The following is an 18,811-nucleotide window of genomic DNA, read 5'->3' on the forward strand; positions in this document are numbered from 1 at the left end:
TACTATACTACTTATCTGTGTGGTGATAACCTGTGTGATTACAACCTGGCTTGTAAAGCCATGTGTTGTTGCAAAGTTTATTTTTGTATTTTTAATTTTTTTTTTGTAATTAAACAAATTTGATAAAAATGATTTGATTCAAAAATACTCGGATTGAAGGGAAATTTATAAAAATTTTAGTGATTACCTAGGATTTATCCTTTTTGTGGCGTACTTAACGTGTATTTTATAAACGTGGACTGAAACTATTACAAGTATGTAGGTTGTCGGTTTACTCGTAGCCTTTTAGAAATTGAAATCTTAGTCACTTGTTAAATTTTAAAAAGTGACTAAGACTGTTATTTAATAACAGCCAAGTACACACTTGGGAAGTAAATGTATGAGTTGTAATATTGCTGTAAGTGACGACAGTATTAGTTTACTAGTTGAAATGAAGAAAAAAAGATCAATCAGACCAGATTCTATGTCACAGTTGACTTACGAAATGTACGTTTGCAAACTTTACATTATATGAATCACAGTCTTAATGATTTTTCAACGCTTATTACGAACCTTCGTCGTTTCAACTACGCTTATAAAAAAACGGATTTCACAGGTTTTGTGAAATAAAATATGTATATTTTTTTGTGTTTATTTTTAATAACAATTATGTCCCAATATATTATTATGCTTTTATCATTATTATGCAACATATTCGTTAGAAACAGTCTGTTATATGAGATTATAGTTTTCATGTAAAATCTACATTTATGAAATATTAAAATTGCTTACATATTAAATGTATAAAGACAATGCTTTAAAAAAACTTAAATTATCAAAATTAACAAAACAAATGAACTAAACAACAAACAATTTTAATGCAAATCTGGGAATTAAAACATTTGTGACATACTTGAAGTTTGCGTTCACAACACAACAATTTTTTGTGTTTAGTGCAACTGCTTTTCGCTTTGCAAAGGGACACATCGCACAGATTTTCATCTTCTTTAGTTTAGGAATACAATGCATCTACTCATCAGTAGAACTACTATTACAACTACTTCCTGGTATTTTCAAAATGTATGTAATTGAGTCATGCAGAGCCTCCAAGGGTTGATATTGTTAATCTATTTTTGCATGTGTGACTCCCCTTTTTAAATATTGACATCTATACAAAGGCCTTTTCCTTTGCAATAACATAATTATTTATGAATGCAATGTTGAGAATTCTATAAAAATTGTACTGCAAAGGCCATCGCCGAGTTTTTGACGTTACGTCTGGTTACGTCGTTGATGGCAAGAAGCAAGGGCACACGTCTAGTCCAAGGTCTGTGTTGAAGTGCTTGGTATCGAGTCTTCAATTGAAGATAATGAAGATGTATTATTTGTTATTATAATTATATTACTTGTTGGGACATCTTGACCTGGAAGTAATTGGTGGTTCAAAGAAGAAACTCTTGCCTCACCATCCGTTTCATAAGCTGGATTAGCTTCATATTGGTCTTCCCTCTCACTCCCAGAGGACTATTCCTCAACACTATAGTCTTGTATTAGTAAGTGACGTGTCGTATATATAATAACAATTAATAAATACCACTGTATGTAATATCTTTAAAAAAAATGTGAAAACACAATAGTATAAAATGTTCCGTTACTACAAACCATCGTCGATGCGACGAGTCATGGTTGCTGGTACGGTGCACACAGACTTCCAACCCAAAAAGCACTACCATCAGTCGCACGGGCAACGGGTTGACGGAGATTAGCCGGAAGTAGAAAAGAAAATGACCACGCGCGCAAAATTTACCACGCTTTTTTCGAACCCGCGTCGTTGGTTCGACGAAGGTTCGTAATCTAGGGTTAATGTTGATTCGTCTTAAGACTTTTTAAAAAATACTTGAAATTAAAATTATAAGCCAGACAAATGAAAGATCCTAATTAATAAATAACCATTACTTATCACGTTGTACATGTTTAATATATGGAAGTAGACATTTAAATTTAGGCCACATATACTCTAAGCCACAAGACAATCACGATTCAAAGATCAAAATACTTAGAATAGCAATTGAAATAGTGCTTGGTTGGTTTAAGTTGTCATAGATTTTCTTTTTTTTTAATCTTTGTATTAGTACCTGCAATACTTAGAGCGGGGGTTCCCGAACTTATTTTGTCTAATGCCCACTTTGAGAATAAATTATTTTTAGCGCCCCCATTTTTTCACCCACTTAAAAACCACTATAACTTCAAATTAAATTAATTATTGTGAGCTGTATTAGCGGAGATTAGACATTCATTCTAAAGGAGACTTTTACTATAACCCGCAAGAATTAACTTGAGACCTGAACGCAGTAGGTAGTACACAACAACGCTCAGGTCTCAAGTTAACTCTTACGAGCTACACCTACCAATGAGAATGATTATTGAAACGCAACTTTATAGTATTCAGACAGAGTATCTTTTATTCAAAATAAAACAAACACGATCTATTCTAATATAAAAACTAATGTGAAGGATGAATCTGATGCTGTTTAATAAGTTTGTTGATATCAGGTTCCAATTTACTCAAGAACAGCCGCAAGTCACCACGTTCGGTAGCATGCAAACGATTTCTCTTTTTAGTAAGCAGCGTTGTCACAGCACTAAAACCAAGTTCACACAAATATGACGATGGGAATACTATCAAGAATCGTTGAACGATGACCACCATCCAGGGTACAATTGCGGGATCGGTTTTTGTAGCCAAAATTCTTGGTAGCCATTTTTGAACTTGATTTTTATTTCCTCGTTCGTTGTCAATTCTATAAGTTCTTCTTCCAGCTGAGGTGATATTACTGTGTCGACATTTGAAAACGGATCGAACACCCAGTCTGGTATTTCCAAGATCAAAATGTCTTGGTAACGTTCGGTGAAGTCAATGTGGAGGTTTTCCAAATGTTGGCAGTAGGCAAACAAGTCGTCGTTACTGCAGGATACTGATAAACTCGAAAACTTGTGAAACTCACATCTGCCCATATTCTTTTTGTGTGGAAGAAGTTTGGATGGGAAAGCAGCAACGATATTTTTTGTTTTAATTAAATGTTGTCTATGAATAACGCAATGTACAGCAACGACATCTGGAATTTTATTTTTTAAGTACGCTATGAAGTCCTTATGGCACCTTGTCATAGCCGGAGCGCCATCCGTAGCAACTGATATATTTTTCAAGGAAATCTTTCTCATCACAAAACTTTTCCAATAATTGAATATGGTTTCGCCTTTTGTAACGGTCTCTAAATTTCTAGCAAACAATAGATCTTCACATATTTTCTCATTTTTAACAAACCTCACGTAGGACAGCAATAATGCTTCATTAGTTGGTAAAGTGGACTCATCGAGCTGGATTGAGAATTGACTAGTCCTCAGATGGTTGCACAATAATTCTTCAATGTTTTCAGCCATTTCATCAATTCATCTTTGCACAGAATTATTTCTCAAAGGAATTTTTCGAATAATATCTGCGGCTGGTTCATGAAGCACAGAAGTTATTACTTCCTTTATTGCTGGCAAAATTAACTCTTCTCCGATGTTGTGTGGTTTACCTTTGTGAGCAATTAACAAAGAGATATTGTACGAAGCTCGAAGTGCGTCATCTTGCTTAGCAGCCGCCGAAAAGACTTTTGCTACATTTGGCTGAGTATTACGCCTCTTCTCTAGGTCTTGAAAATATGGTACATTCTTGTCTTTCTTATCTGGACGCATTTTATTCAAATGATCTTGCAGTCTTGAAGGCTTCATTGCTTCATTCAAAAATGTTTTCATACTTAGAAGGCACAAAGGCGACGATGGGTTTGTGGGATTTTCAATGAATCCGAATTTAATATATTCCGCACAGTATTGCCGTCGTCTCTTCTTTTTTACTTCCGACATTGTTTTGTTTTGAGAAATACGTAAGTAAGTGTTGAACTTAAGTACTGCTTATCTATAGGAAATGAAACTATTTTTCCGGATTTGAATCGCGTATATTTGTTTTTTCAAACAAACCGACGTTTCGGGCCCATTACAGGTCCCATGGTCACGGTTGACTGAGGTGGTACAGTCTTCAACCAGTTATGTCTAATATTAATGCAAACCACCCTATTTTTTCACTATAGTTGCAATAGTTATTCATTAAATACCTTATTTTTAATTTGACGAAGAAAACATTTCAATTTACGCTACATTAAGTACAAATTATTTTATTGAATGAATTTTTATTAAGTTTAATTTATTATTAATTAATAATAGAAATTAGAATAAACTAAAACATATTAATTAGTACTACAGTCTTATGTCTGTTTGGGATTTTTCATTAGAGGAAATACTGGATCTCAAACTGGTGGTACGGAGAAACCATCTTCCCTGTTGAAATTAGGATGTTTTTAATTTCAATGGCCTCTCGCAGTATCCTGAGTAGATAACGGACTTCTTTTAAGGACCTGGGGTTTGTCAAACTTCATTGAACGTGTAGGTTTATCCATGACATGCTCGCAGACTGCAGACATGTTTACGCGACGGTGTTTGACATCAGCTATATGTTCTTTGACGCGGGTAAAAATACTTCGCTTTGTTTGTCCAATATAAGAGAGACCGCACTCACAGTCAAGCTTGTAAACTCCTGCATCCTGTAAGGGGATGTTACATTTCACGGGTCTCAGGAACTGAGACATCTTCCTCAGGGGCTTGAAATAGGTCTTGAAAGATGCACGCCTGAGGACTCTTCCGATCTTGTCTGTAACACCTCTCACGTAAGGTAAAATTGCAGGGCTTCGCTCGACTGTTGGTGGTTTCACACGGGGCCTGCGGAATTGGCGTGGAATCTTCAACTTATTCGCATGTAGGACTTGCTTTATATGCTGAAGTTCCCCTGCCAGATGGTTACTGTCGCAGACACCATGTGCTCTCTGAAACAAAACTGGTGTCTGCGACAGTAATCATCTGGCAGGGGAACTTTACAAGGGGGCGTTATCGCCCACTTTGGGAAAGGCTGACTTAGAGCATATAATACGGGGAGACGCTACGAGATTGATCGCGCGTGTACGAGCTTTATTCCTCAATCAAAACTTTCTGCCATTTTTTGAGGGGCGAGAGCACAGAAATCTAAATAAATTGCCTATTTACTTAGATGTGGCTGTAATAATAGATTTGCATTATTCCAAGAATATTTAACCAAAAAATATTTACACCTATTTTTCCCATAGTTTCAAAACTAAAATGGAAGGAGGGTAAGAAAGAAAAATAAATATCAGTTGTCTTATATTTCATTTCTTATTGAATAAAAAACAAAAATAATCATTATAAGGTCGAGAATAATAAGATATTTAATCACTCTCACAAAAGGCCAATGCTACCCTGAGCGTCGAGCAGTTGGGGTCCCGCCACAATGTAAATTTTAATTCATTTGTGGTGAGAGTACCAACTCAACATATATCGACTTTCATGAAGGATAAGTTTTAGCCGTTTGGTCATGTACCAATGTTTCCAAGGCCGGCTATCGGACACCCACGTTGCGTCACACGTCACAGACAATACGTGTAAATAATAATTAGTCAAAAACACTAATGTGTTTTTATTATTATGTATGATAATCTATAAGGTAAGTATTTATCGGTCTTTGTAACTTGCATACTTGCATACTCAGCTTCGGCTGTTTACCGGTTACTTGACGGATAGGAGGCAGAGGGTTAGGGTCGGGGAGGTAACTAGTGGCGATCTGACCATAACTTACGGCGTGCCGCAAGGCAGTGTTTTAGGCCCCACACTGTTCCTCGCCTACATTAACGACCTCTGCAATCTCCAGCTCCGAAATGGTAGGATTGTGACGTTTGCCGATGATACGGCCTTAATTTTTCATGGCGATACTTGGCATGAAGTGTACGCCGATACTCAAAGCGGTTTCAACTTAGTCTATTCTTGGCTCAAAAACAATGGGCTAACATTAAATGTAGAAAAAACCAAATATATTCCATTCTCAATTAAAAATATCCCATGGACCACTCATGACGACTACACCATCTTAGCCCATACCTGTCTCGGCGACCCGACGTGCTTCTGTCCCAGTCTTACGTTAGCTTCCCATATCAAATATCTTGGTGTAATGATAGATAACACCTTGAGTTTCAATATGCATATAGACTTACTTTCAGCTAGGACACGTAAACTAATATATATCTTTAAAAATCTTAGGCACATCGCAGATAACCGTGTCATTAATATGGTGTACTTGGCGTTATGCCAATCCGTTCTAACGTACTGCATCACTGCTTGGGGTGGAGTACCTAAATCTTCTTTAATAAAGGTTGAAAGAGCTCAGCGAGCTGTCCTGAAAGTGAGTCGGTCTTTGCCCTTTATGTTCCCTACTTCAGACCTTTATTCCCTTTGTGATGTCTTGTCTGTGCGTCAACTATTTGTCCTGCACACTGTATTAAAACAACACGTTGATCTGAACTATGATCCTTCGCTCCATAATAACAAACGTTTGAAATATAAAGTATGTCATTCTTCTACTCGCTGGACCACAGCTTTTTCGAATAGATTCTTCGGTTTTCTAGGAGGGTATTTATATAATAAAATAAATAAAACAACTAAAATATACTCGCTCACTAAATTCAACTGTAAAACAGTTGTCACTAGTTGGCTTAAAAATCTAAGTTATGATGAAACTGAAAATCTCTTAATTGTTCCAACTTAAAATAAATTGAGTGTTTAAAATGAGTACCTAATACTAAATTAATATCGTTATTTCATTATTTTGGTAAGTTGGGTTTTGTATACACCTTGCATAGTCAATCACACTCTCTGTCACACACAGAACACACACACGCACACGCAAATACACATACACATACACACACGCACGCACGCACACACCTTCACACACATACACACACCCTCGCGCCTTAAGTCTATTAATAAGTCATTTCTTGATGTAACTATCTAAGTATAAGTAAGCTGTACTTGTCTTTGGTCCGGAGTGTGGAGGGGCTGGTGATCTGTAATACAGGTCTCCTAGTACGGATGCCAGTCTCTCACACAGACTTAAATATTGTACTATTTAGATAATTAAGCACTGTTTTTGTATTTATACTAAGACTTTGTGAGAGAAACAATAAAGATTTATTATTATTATTATTATTATACAAATAAATAAATAAAATAAAAAGGAAGGTTGCATAATTCCAGATTGGTTATTATTTCAAATAAACTGCAAATTAACTATCTTAAGTGAGAGATTGGAGTCGAATCCATACTAGGTAACTAAACCTGGGAGCCTACTATCAGCTTATAAGCAACGAGCCAAGTTGCATGCAATTCACTTGACGTGGTAAAACTTAATTGCTTAAACTCGTATCATGACCTACACAAAGTTGAACGGGAATGGCGTGACAGGGGGATGAGTTTTACTTTTTAAACGATAATTTCGTCTCTGGCTGTTACATATTAAATAAAATGAAAGAAATAGGCAGAAGTACTATCCTGGGAGCGTTCAAGCACTATTAACCGATTGTGTTCAAATTGAGAATAATTATATATTTTTATTAATTTTATTATTGATTATACTTATTGCTTTGTTTTGTAATATCGGCAACTATTGAATCATATTTTACAAATTGTCGAACGACAAAATTATGTCATTTCATTATCATTAAAATGAATATGGTGAGTTTGTAATTTGATAACATAATTGGAACGTATCTTGAATTCGTACATTTTCATTGATTGCAATAAAGTCAAATTTAAAAGTTATTTTACGATTTTCGCTAATTCATTAAAGTTATTTAAACGATTAGAATTTCATTTAAAAATTGCTATAACATTCATATCAATAATTTATCAACAATACTTTAAAGATTGGAAACTCGAACTAAAATTTTCAAGAAACGGTCAATAGTTAATAGTATTTATTTATTGACGATTGGCTATGTGGCCTAAAAAGAGAACAAATAATTATGAAACTGAAAATACAATAAAACTTAAACGAATTTTCTTCAAATTGTAACAAAATCTAAAATTTACAGATGATGCTTATTTTTACAGATGAGACCGCCACACGTTATAATACAATTTTTCTATGAAAGAAAAGGTGAACGGATTTCGAATGGGGAACGTAAATTGCATGGAAAGTGAATTATTTTTGTGAGGTCATAAGTACGAATTTGACAGGCAATCCAACTTACAGGCATAAATAGGATTGCTCTAAGGCGCAACTCACACTGGCGCAGAGTGGAAGCGTCGCGTCGCGTCCTGTTTTTCAACTACACCAACACCAAAATCGTCGACGCGCCTGGCGAGGCTAAGGCTAACATAGATTTTGGACAATTATCAAAGCGGCGTTTTTCTTTCACCAGCAAGGGGTTATATCCTTTAAGGGCTTTAAGAACACTGTGCAGTACGAAAATTTGGCGTACTGATAATACCCGGCACTTAAGGAAGTGTTTCTGCATCCACTATATGACGTAGGTTATTGAAGACAAATATCAGCTTACATATTCTAGAGCTTACTGCGTCAATGTGTGCCTTAAAGGATAGATTAGAATCAAGGAGGACCCTTAGATATTTAATAATATTTATCCTATCTATACTGAGACAAAAACAACCGGGTATTTCAGGTCTCAAGCAATGGGCAAAGACAGAATGGGCAAAGACTGAATAGAAGTCGCGGTTTGTTTGTGTGGCGTTGGTCACAGTTAATGCAATGTACTTTGTTTTGTCAACATTTAAGGTAAGTATATTCTTATTCAGCCAGTTGAGTACAACATTAAAGCCTTTTTGAGTAGGTATGTCGAAAAACTTCATCCCAGGAATTACCATAGAAGATCCGAGCGGTGTCATCTGCATATGTAAAGATTTTTCCATAAGGCAGCGAAAGTTATTTATATATATGAGAAAGAGTGTGGGGCCAAGAATACTATCATGTGGACCACCGTACTCAATTGAGAGCTCTTCACTAGTCCAGGAATCAATCTTAACACACTGTCTACGATCGGTTAAATAATTTTTAAAAGTTGCCAATTGTAGACCTCTAATATCTAATCCCTCAAGTTTAGAAATCAATAAGGCTATAGAGACTGTGAAAGGCTTTAGCTAATCCAAAAAATAAGCCAAGTACTCTCTTATGTTCATTAATATTTTTTACAACTAAGTCCGTAAGGTCGTGACTGCGTGCCTGGTTGGTCGGTCGGTCGTGTATTTTTGAACGGAAATCATATTATGATACCGAGAGAAACTAAGTTCTTCTAAGTAATTAATGAACCTGCAATTTAAAAGTCTTTCTAATATTTTTGACAAAGCTGGTAATATTGAAATGGGACTGTAGTTAGTTATTCACACAGTCTTTTAACCCGTTTTTATGAATATATGAATATAGTAAGAATACACAAATACATACTTATGAACAAGTAAAATATCAGAATAACCTATTAAAATTCCTACCTACTTACACAAGGAACTTAATGCATAGATAACAAATTAATGCATGGATACTATAGCCAATCTATTTTTAATATACAATGATTACGAGTACTTAGTGTGTCAAATTTTCGAATAGAGGAATTCCTAACTTAATATACATATAAAGTATTATCCTCTCATGGCCCCCACATCAAAATGTAAATAATATGTGAAGTGAGTTAGACCCAGACAATATTATTCCTACGCCCATTGTACATTATAATGAAAATAAAGCATTAAAATTTACCGCAATATATTCTGCATAGCGTATCTTGAAAAATACTTTTTTCATACAAAACTGAGTGCATACTTTCTCGGGCCTCGAGCGTGTAATTATATCTAACACATTTTAATGTTACATTGGGCGTTTAGCGCTTTTCTCATTGTACTGTGCTGGGTACAAACTTTACATGACACTTATTCTTATAAAATTAATTGTTTGGAAGAATGTGTGCAGATTCTCGATGTTAGGCTCGATTTTCCAACTTAACATAAATAGGATGGTTAGGTCTAAGAATAAAGTCTGTGGTAAGTATGATATCCTCAACCTTGGTGACTGGCAATAGACGGTAACGACGCAGTATAGCTGATAAAGCTATTTTTAACTCCATCATTGCGAACTTTTGACCTGCCAAGTAAAAAATTTCATTTGAATTTAAAATTAAAAAGCTAAAAAATAATTATTCATAGCTGTAAAGGAGTTCGGTTCTACCTCTTATTTGTGGATTTTGAATAATTGTTTGCAGCATTGTCGAATACCTACCATGTTTACATGTAGATACCGCGTGTATTCATAAATTTTGAGACAAATTAAAGTAGTCAGGGGCTCAAAACAATATCGTAGCGTATATTTTATATAAACTCGTTCACACATGTCCGTGTCCGGGCCGGCGCCGGGACGGGCCTGCAGTTCATACAAACTAGCACGCCCCGTCCACGTCCCGGGCACGGCTCTGATGCGTGTGGATAGTCCTTTAGACGTTAAAAAATAAAACATAATAATATTGGCAGTTGTCTAATTCTTATTCAATTTTGAATGTGAAATGTCCGTGTCTATTGGTACGTTTTTAAATTCATTCCTATTATTTTTCTCGTGATGGAGAGAACAAAACAGGTAGCGCCCTGGCGCCCAGTTACAAGACGCAAAAGTCTTCGTGTCCATTATCAGGTACACGCCGGGCAACGTGACTCTTGTAACTTGATGGGGGTTTTGTGGCGGACTTTACATTTTTTTGTAATACTAAGTGCCGAGACGAACAAGTCATGCGGCTCGTGATAAGTGACACGCCTGTCCATAGCAGTTCCAGTGCCACTCAGACATTTAAATCGCAAAGATCTGAGGAGTATTGCCACTGCGTCTGTTACCCTGAGACATAAGTTGATAAGTTCCATATTCACCAGCACCCTTACCCTACAAAACCGGAACGCAATAATGCTCATATTACTGCTTGGCAGCAAAAATAGGTAAGGTGGTAGTACCTACTTTCCTGGATGAACTCTTTCACAAGAACTTTACTGCTATTGTACTTAATATACCTTACAGCACTCACCGATACAATTTCGTGGTCCAGCACTAAATGGAATGTAAGAATAAGGATGCCACGTGGGCGCGATAAGAAATCGCTCCGGAATGAACTCTAGTGGTAGCAGAAACTGGTCGTCTCGACGATGCAAGTCGTAAGTCAGGATGGCACATTCAGTGCCGGCAGGAATGTTGTAGTTCTCTGTTGGTATTTCGGCCATTCTCACATTCGGTGTTCTCAGCCTAATTACCGTAGCGATTTCGGTGTCCTCAGCCTAATTACCGTAGCCATTGTCAAATTAAAATCAAAGTTATTTATATGTTGTTAGTGGTTATTTATAAAATTTGCTTTTAAGTTTTCTTAAGAAAATTTGAACTTTCTAATTGCCGTATCCATGGCCATTTAAATTAGATTTAATTATCGTTCCCATAAAATATTTGTGTCTTAATAACTCGAAAACTACTTTGTCTATTCTAATGCCAGTTAGACATATTGATAGTTAAGCTTAAAGTTATTCATATTCCAATGTTATTGGGTATGAAAAAACAACGGCTAAGGCTGAGAACTCCGAATGTGAGAATGGCCGATTTGTAATGGTACACGGTAAAAACAGATTACTTAGAAAAAGACAAAATTCTTTTTATGAAGACAAATTTATTAAATCCAACAAAACGATCCACTCCCTATAGACGCTAGAGAATAATTACTTGATAATAGTAAAAAAACGTCTCAAAAGTGTACTTTAGTTATATGTATAAGACAGAAATATTTAATCCAAGAGCAAATTAATTTACTTCAAGTCAGAAAGCCACTCTAGATTCAACAAAATATTTATAAGTTATTAGAAATGTCCGATTTTGATATGAAAAAAAAGAATGAGAAATTGAGAGCTACTTAATTACTTGACTGAAGATTTATGTTTTCTAATATCAAAAAGAGTAAATATTTTCACGGTTAAGGACCCAACAGTATGTCTCACTGGCTTGGAAGTACACAGTTCAGTGCCAAACCTTAAAGTAGCCAGACGGAATCTTCTCAAATACTTGAGTACCGTTCAATGCCACATAATTGCTACAGCGGCAGAATGCACTAATAATTCCAAGTATATGAGATGACTTTATACTATTGAAGTTAACAAAGCGATAGCGCGTTTCAGAGTACAACTAATGCCATCTAGCAGTGGCATGATGGAACTAACTGCATGTTAAGGTTGTGCTTGTTAAAAGTGTAGTTTGATTTCATGCTGAAACCAAATTTCTTAAATTATGACTATAAATAACACCCTAACAAACTAGAGATACTACGTATTTTAATTTTGTTACTTTGGATAAATGACTGTTTATGATTTTTATGATTACAAGCACAAGTAAAACTAATCGTTACCGCGTGCGCCTTCGGCGACATGTCACGACAACATTGACTGAAAACGCAACGAAATGTTGCTTTAAGAATATGCTCTAGAATTTAGAATATTAATGTGAATAGCAAACTACTTCTTTTTTTGTTTAAGAATATATTTTCTTAAAATACACCCAAGAAATTTTGAATTCATTTAAGATTATTTAAATTTGATGTAAGATGTAAACATTTCTTGATGTAAGTAATGTCCAATGTGTCCAATTAATTGATTAGAAATGAAATAGAATCTTGAAGTGAACGTATTTGTCTAAAAGTTAGAATAAAGTTAAGAGTAAAATTGTATTAGAAAAAGATAAGCAGTATTTTTGTAATGACAATATTTTATTACTTTTAATCATTGACTTACAAATAAATGGACGACGGGTATAATACAAAAACCACGAAAAAAATGTCCCAAGTCAACCTATTTAAACGTAGTGACATGTAAAGGAACATGAAAAAGCTAAAGCGTTGAATTTAAATTGTAATGTCATCGCAGTACTGTCTAATTTTGCTTGCTTCGCTGTCAGTCGAACAAACGAAGACTAAAGCGTGAATGACGCTCTGTATAGGATTTTAACGCCCTATAAGTTCGGACACTTTTTAGCACGGACCCGACGCCCATATAATTGTAAGTCAATGCTTTTAATAAATATTTTTTCAGAATTAGCAAATATTTTGAGAAATTGCTCTTTCTTATTAGTAGAAATCCTTTTTTTTCTGTGTACGAGTATTTTAGAATAAAGGCCATACCACAGATTACCTAGCAGCGTAATACTGTATGGTATACTTTTGTTACCCAGCTGACACAAAGTATCTATATACTAGGTTTCATTGTTTATATGAATAATCTGTGTTTTAATTTTTATTTATTTCTTGTTTTGTTTGTGATTTTGTTTTATAATTATTTATTTGAGCCTTGAATTTTTTTCTTCTTTTACGCTTTATTTTGTTTTTTCTTGCGTGGTATCTTTTGTGACAATCCGATAAATGATTTTTTTTCTTTCTTTCTAAAAATATCATAAATCTGGCACTCGACCTTACATTTTGTATAGAATAACTATGAGTAAACACAGTTGTACTGGAAGTATGACCTGAACAAATAACATTGATAAGCCAAATTTTTTAAATTTAAAGTGACTATTCCTTTGATCAGGCGCTACCTACATCAACACGAAATCGCACCCTTCGTGTAATAACGCTTCATACAAAAAGACAACTTTTCGGGAGATGTTTAAATATTTTACCAACGAAATTAGCCAATAACTATTGATTGAATAGAAGAGTTATAAAATTTCACATATCGCATTGTTTATAGTGTAAAAAAATGAACTAACTCAAAAAGTGTATTTTTTGGTAATCGATGAAAAAGTAATTACTCACTTCCCTTCAAAGATTATTAAAATTATCTGTAGATTAAAGTTTATTACAAACATCTGAACAATCTCCTACTTGCCAAAAATATTTAAAAAAATTGAAAAAACAATTTTATATTTTTGAATAAGGACATCTTAATCTAGAACTAGCTCACAAAAAGTGTGTCTCATTTTCGGTTACTAAATCTCTTTTAATTGTTTCTTACAATATTCTAACAGCAATTTTATTGACTTGCAGAGAATCAAAGTTTTACACTCAGCAACAGTATAATCTTTTTTTTATAATATCAAGTGACGGGACGAACAAGTCGTGCGCCTGATGGTAACCTACACGCCTGTCCATAACAGTTTCGGTGCCACTCAGAGCTTTAAATCGCAAAGATCTGGAGGCACTGCCACTACGCCCGTCACCCTGAAACATAACTTGACAAGTCCCATGTACCTGTAATTTCACGAGCACCCTTACCCTTCTAAACCGGAACGCAATAATGCTAACATTACTGCTTGGCGGCAGAAATGGGTAAGGTGGCAGTACTTCCCTGGACGAACTCTTTCACAAGGAGCTCTACAGTTGCTAAAAATCAATTTCAATATCAATTTCACATATTTTTGAGTTACAACACTATTGTATTGTACTTTGTTTCATGTAGTTCGAATTATTTTTACGACTTTCACGTTATAAAAGCACTTTTGACGTGTGATCACCTGTAGCTTTATTATACCAAGGGTACAAAATGTTTAATACATAGGTGACATCAAAGATAGAACCCACAAATGAAAGAACAAGAAAACAAGGTATCATTACTTTTTAACTTACTCAATTTCATAGGCTCTTCAAATGTTCTCATAATAAAATGCACCGGTGGGTACAGCCGCAAAGACTCCTTGATACAGGCGTCTAGATACTTCATTTGTCCCAAGTCTGTCACAGTAGGTGAACGTTCTGAGGCACCAAATATCTCTTCACATTCTTTTACGACTTTTTCCTAGAATGTCGATCACAATACGTTATGCATTTGTTCCGTCATGTTATTACGATATTTTACAAAGCCATACCCATAGAGTATTTCACAAGTATTAAAAATGAAATGGTTTTCATTGATATTAAAAACGGACTTCAATTAATAGGTAAACATGAAAAACATAGGTATTTAAATTGATTGTGTCAAAAATCAAAAGTTAGAAAGAAACTGCAACAACAGTTATTTGTATTACTTGCGCCAGTCAAGCTGCATAAAAAACACAATACAATATCAGATACTAGTTAAGATAACGAAAAACGAGGTATAGCTCCACATTTAGTGTGTTGTTTTTAAGTAAACTTAATTGAAACTAGTTTTTCGGATCTAAATCGTGGATATTTGTTTATTCAAACAAGCAGACGTTTCGGGCTCTTTTCAGGTTCCTTGGTCACAGCCAACTCACAAATTATATACAATAATTTCATTTTGTAATGAGTAGCAACCGCGGAACGTAATAGTAAAAGCGCTGCAGTGGCGTGACTGTGGCGCTAAAGCCGCGCCACTACTAATTTTCGCGTTCGCTTCTTTTGCAGACTAGATTATTAATATGAAAATTAGAAGTGGCGCGCCACGGCAGCGCTACTACAAGCGTCCAGTTTGAATTCGCCCTAAGAACTCTATATGTCTAAGTTACTTAATTGATTATTGCAGTAAAATAAGACTAAAATATCATGGTAAGAAAAAACAAATGAATATCGTTTTTATTATTATTCGGGTACGCTACAAATAAACTTATTGTATTAGCTGATGCCCATAAATCGCCCGTTCATCAGAACACCGTGTCATCTATAATATCTCGATGTTTTAAACGTTGTTCTGGCAAACGGGCGAAATGTGAAAATCAGATTTGGAGGTGCGACTTTGACGAGGCTTTTGTCTGGACTGCAGTGGGGTGATAACGTTTAATTCCAAAATTTATTTTACGTTAATACTATTAATGTAAGAAATTACTTTATTTCTGTTTATTGAATTGGTTTCAATCCATTTTATTTCACTTACCTGTGCTTTTTGATGATTGGCAAAAAGCATTACTGTAAATTGTAAAGCCGTTGCTGTAGTGTCATGACCCTGAAAATAAACAGTCAATTAAGTACTATATAACAGTAAAGTATAGCCTTTAGTAGGGTAATCTTCAGGTTAGTTTTCTCTACCTAATTTCGGTGGCAATTTGTATTATTTAAATATTCTAAAACGTTATCATAAAATATTATTTAACGTTCGAGTGTGGTATTCTGAAATATTATTTAATATTTCACGATAATATACTTGAACACTAAAAATAACAAAAATTGCCACCGACATAAAGTAGAAACAATTAATCTGAAAATTACCCAATAAAGTTTTTAACTAATTATGAAGTTACTCGAATAAAATAGTACACAAAATAAACCAAAGTCCTTAAAATTGTGTAGTGTTATTGTACACACTTCAAACATAAAAGTGTCCACTTCTTCACCGATTCCTTTGGCATCAATCGTTCCTTCTTTCTCAGCTTGGAGCAATAAATCCAACATTGCTAGCCGTTTCTTTCCAAGATATTGATTATCGTCATATTGTTCCACATCAATGTATATATTTTGAAAATCGCTTGTATCTCTTCTTTTATTTATTACATTATCTCGGAAGAAACTCAAGAGGTCTATAGTTTCCTGCTGTTTCCGACCTGTCGCTGTCCAACAAAATAACCAATTCGGATACATCCATATTCTTTGGGCACGAAATACTATGGATTTGCCAAATGTGTGTATGCCTTCTTTGTACCTGCGGCTGGCAATTGAAGTTTCTGGGTCCAATTTAATTCCCATTGAAGTTTCTGCAAATGTTTCAAGTAATTTCAAAATATCGTTTTTATATGTAGCTGTTAAATGTTTTGCTGAGGTAATTAGCATGAAGACGATCAAAATGTGAAATAGCGATAGAGAAACTGTGGAATATTCTAAACACAGAAATTATAACCCGTAAATTGGAAAATGCTAGTAAAATTACAGGCACATGGGACTTGCCAGCTTATATCTCGAGGTGACGGGCGCAGTGGTAGTATCCCTCAGCGCATCGTGATTTAAAGCTTTGAGTGGCACTGCAACTGCTATGATCAGGCGTGTCGCTTATGGCCAGACGCACGTGTTATTAGTTTGGTCAAGTATCATCAAGTATCCTCCCAAAGGGGAGGGGATCAGTGATGAGGGGATGCATAGGTCCTGAATGAAGCCACCCTAATAATCATAAAAAAGGTTGTATTACGCTTTCTAATCATAATTTGCTTCGCTCTAACACATTTTCGTGTCTTTGCTCCGTACGTACCGCAAATAGAATTCAAAGTGAAGTCGGTAATAAACGACGCTAAATCGGTTTTCGGTTTGTCCACTTCAGTTTGCAACAGCTCGACGAGTTTTTCGCTATTCTCCTCAATTACTCTACTAAAGTATCTCAAAATATTGAAATGGAACGATGGTGTTAGAATTTTGCGACGATGCAACCACTTGTTACCTAATAAATTAATTAAATATAAGAGATATAAAGGTAAGCTGTAAGTATGCAACTAAATTTCTTGAATAAAAAATCTTTTAGGAAACTTAATAATTTTACAAAAAGATGGCATATACAAATCTTCACAACAAGTTCGGTCTTTACATAGGGCCTCTCAAGGCCGTGAGTTCGAATCCGCAATCAACTCTCGCACCTCTCAGTTTTTGGAAATTTATAAGCGAAATTGAAATTTAAAATTTACCATAAGCTTTTCAAAGAAAACATTGTGATGAGACCTGCACGTTGAAGAAGGTTCACAACCCTCGGAAAACGTGTAAAGCCATCACTGGGTCAGCGTGGCGGACAATGTTAATAATGCACTTCCATAAAACTCCCATTACTCCGAAGCTTGGACTTTTGGGCCCGTTTGTTGGTGGCTACATTAGCATGTCATACTGATATGACAAAAAGAATTGTTTTCGTACTGGGCAACTATATGAATCACTTTTTAAGTACATACCGTAACTAAGCAATAATCCCTCTTTCAGCCACGGTTTTAAAAACCAGTATAGGAAGCCTTTCCTATTATTTCTTGTTCCAGAGACGATGAGCTATGCACAAATGTCTATTGTAAGTAAAAAAATATATATTTTTTTTTAATATATTTGCTAAAAATTAAAAAATTACTGAATTACTGTGTTACTAAATAATAATGAATTTGTAGAAAACCTTTGCTCATATCTTCGGACAATATTTCAAAAAGATTATTTCTAACAAGAAGCTATACTTAATATGGCTAAATCATAATAATAATATATATGTATATACAAATGGATGAACCCTGTATCCCACCTGCTGTGGGGTCGGGCTCGGCCTGCGGCGCGTGGTTGGGTTCAGAGGGTCTACTCACGATATTCGTCTGACATCCGTCCGAAACAATTACTGCCAAATAAGCAATACTTGACCAAATGAAAAGACGCGTGATGCGAATGAAGCTTCATACTTGATACTTGTCTTTTAATTTTGTCGAATATTACTTATTTGACAGTAATTGTTTCGGACGGATGTCAGACGGAGGTCGAGAGTAGACCCCCAGATTACGAGGAGTGCTCATGCTCTGCGGTGGAACAACGACAGCACTATGAGCGCTTGATAACGAGGTTCGATTCCTGATTTGGGCGAATTTAAGAAACGAACATTTTTGAGTTGGTCTGAGTATTCGGGGTATTGCCCTCAAGAGTTATCGTTATTTATAGTACAGGACATTCGACAGAAGTTTGGCATTTTCTTCCCCTACATACGTCTCTTTGGCATAGCTTCCAAAAAAAAGGAATCTAACAGAGAGACGATCGAGATACAACAACGCTATTATAAGTATCTAATTTCCACTACATCGGGAAGCATGCCTTACATTTACACACACTATATTTACACACACACACATTATAATATATAGATATGTATGTATATATATATATATATATATATATATATATATATATATATATATATACATACACGTGTGAGTGTGAGTGTGGGTGTGGGTGTGGGTGTGGGTGTGGGTGTGGGTGTGGGTGTG

At 35.3% G+C, this 18,811-nt stretch overlaps 1 pseudogene; it reads right to left on the reverse strand.

Annotated features, from left to right (window-relative positions):
• Positions 1–8,133: 8,133 nt before the first annotated feature.
• LOC113229962 overlaps positions 8,134–18,811 on the reverse strand; it is a 36,277-nt pseudogene continuing 25,599 nt past the window's right edge.

This window comes from Hyposmocoma kahamanoa, unplaced genomic scaffold (assembly GCF_003589595.1).
Source record: "Hyposmocoma kahamanoa isolate Upper Pololo Valley unplaced genomic scaffold, ASM358959v1 63, whole genome shotgun sequence".
NCBI classification, from domain to species: Eukaryota; Metazoa; Arthropoda; class Insecta; order Lepidoptera; family Cosmopterigidae; genus Hyposmocoma; species Hyposmocoma kahamanoa.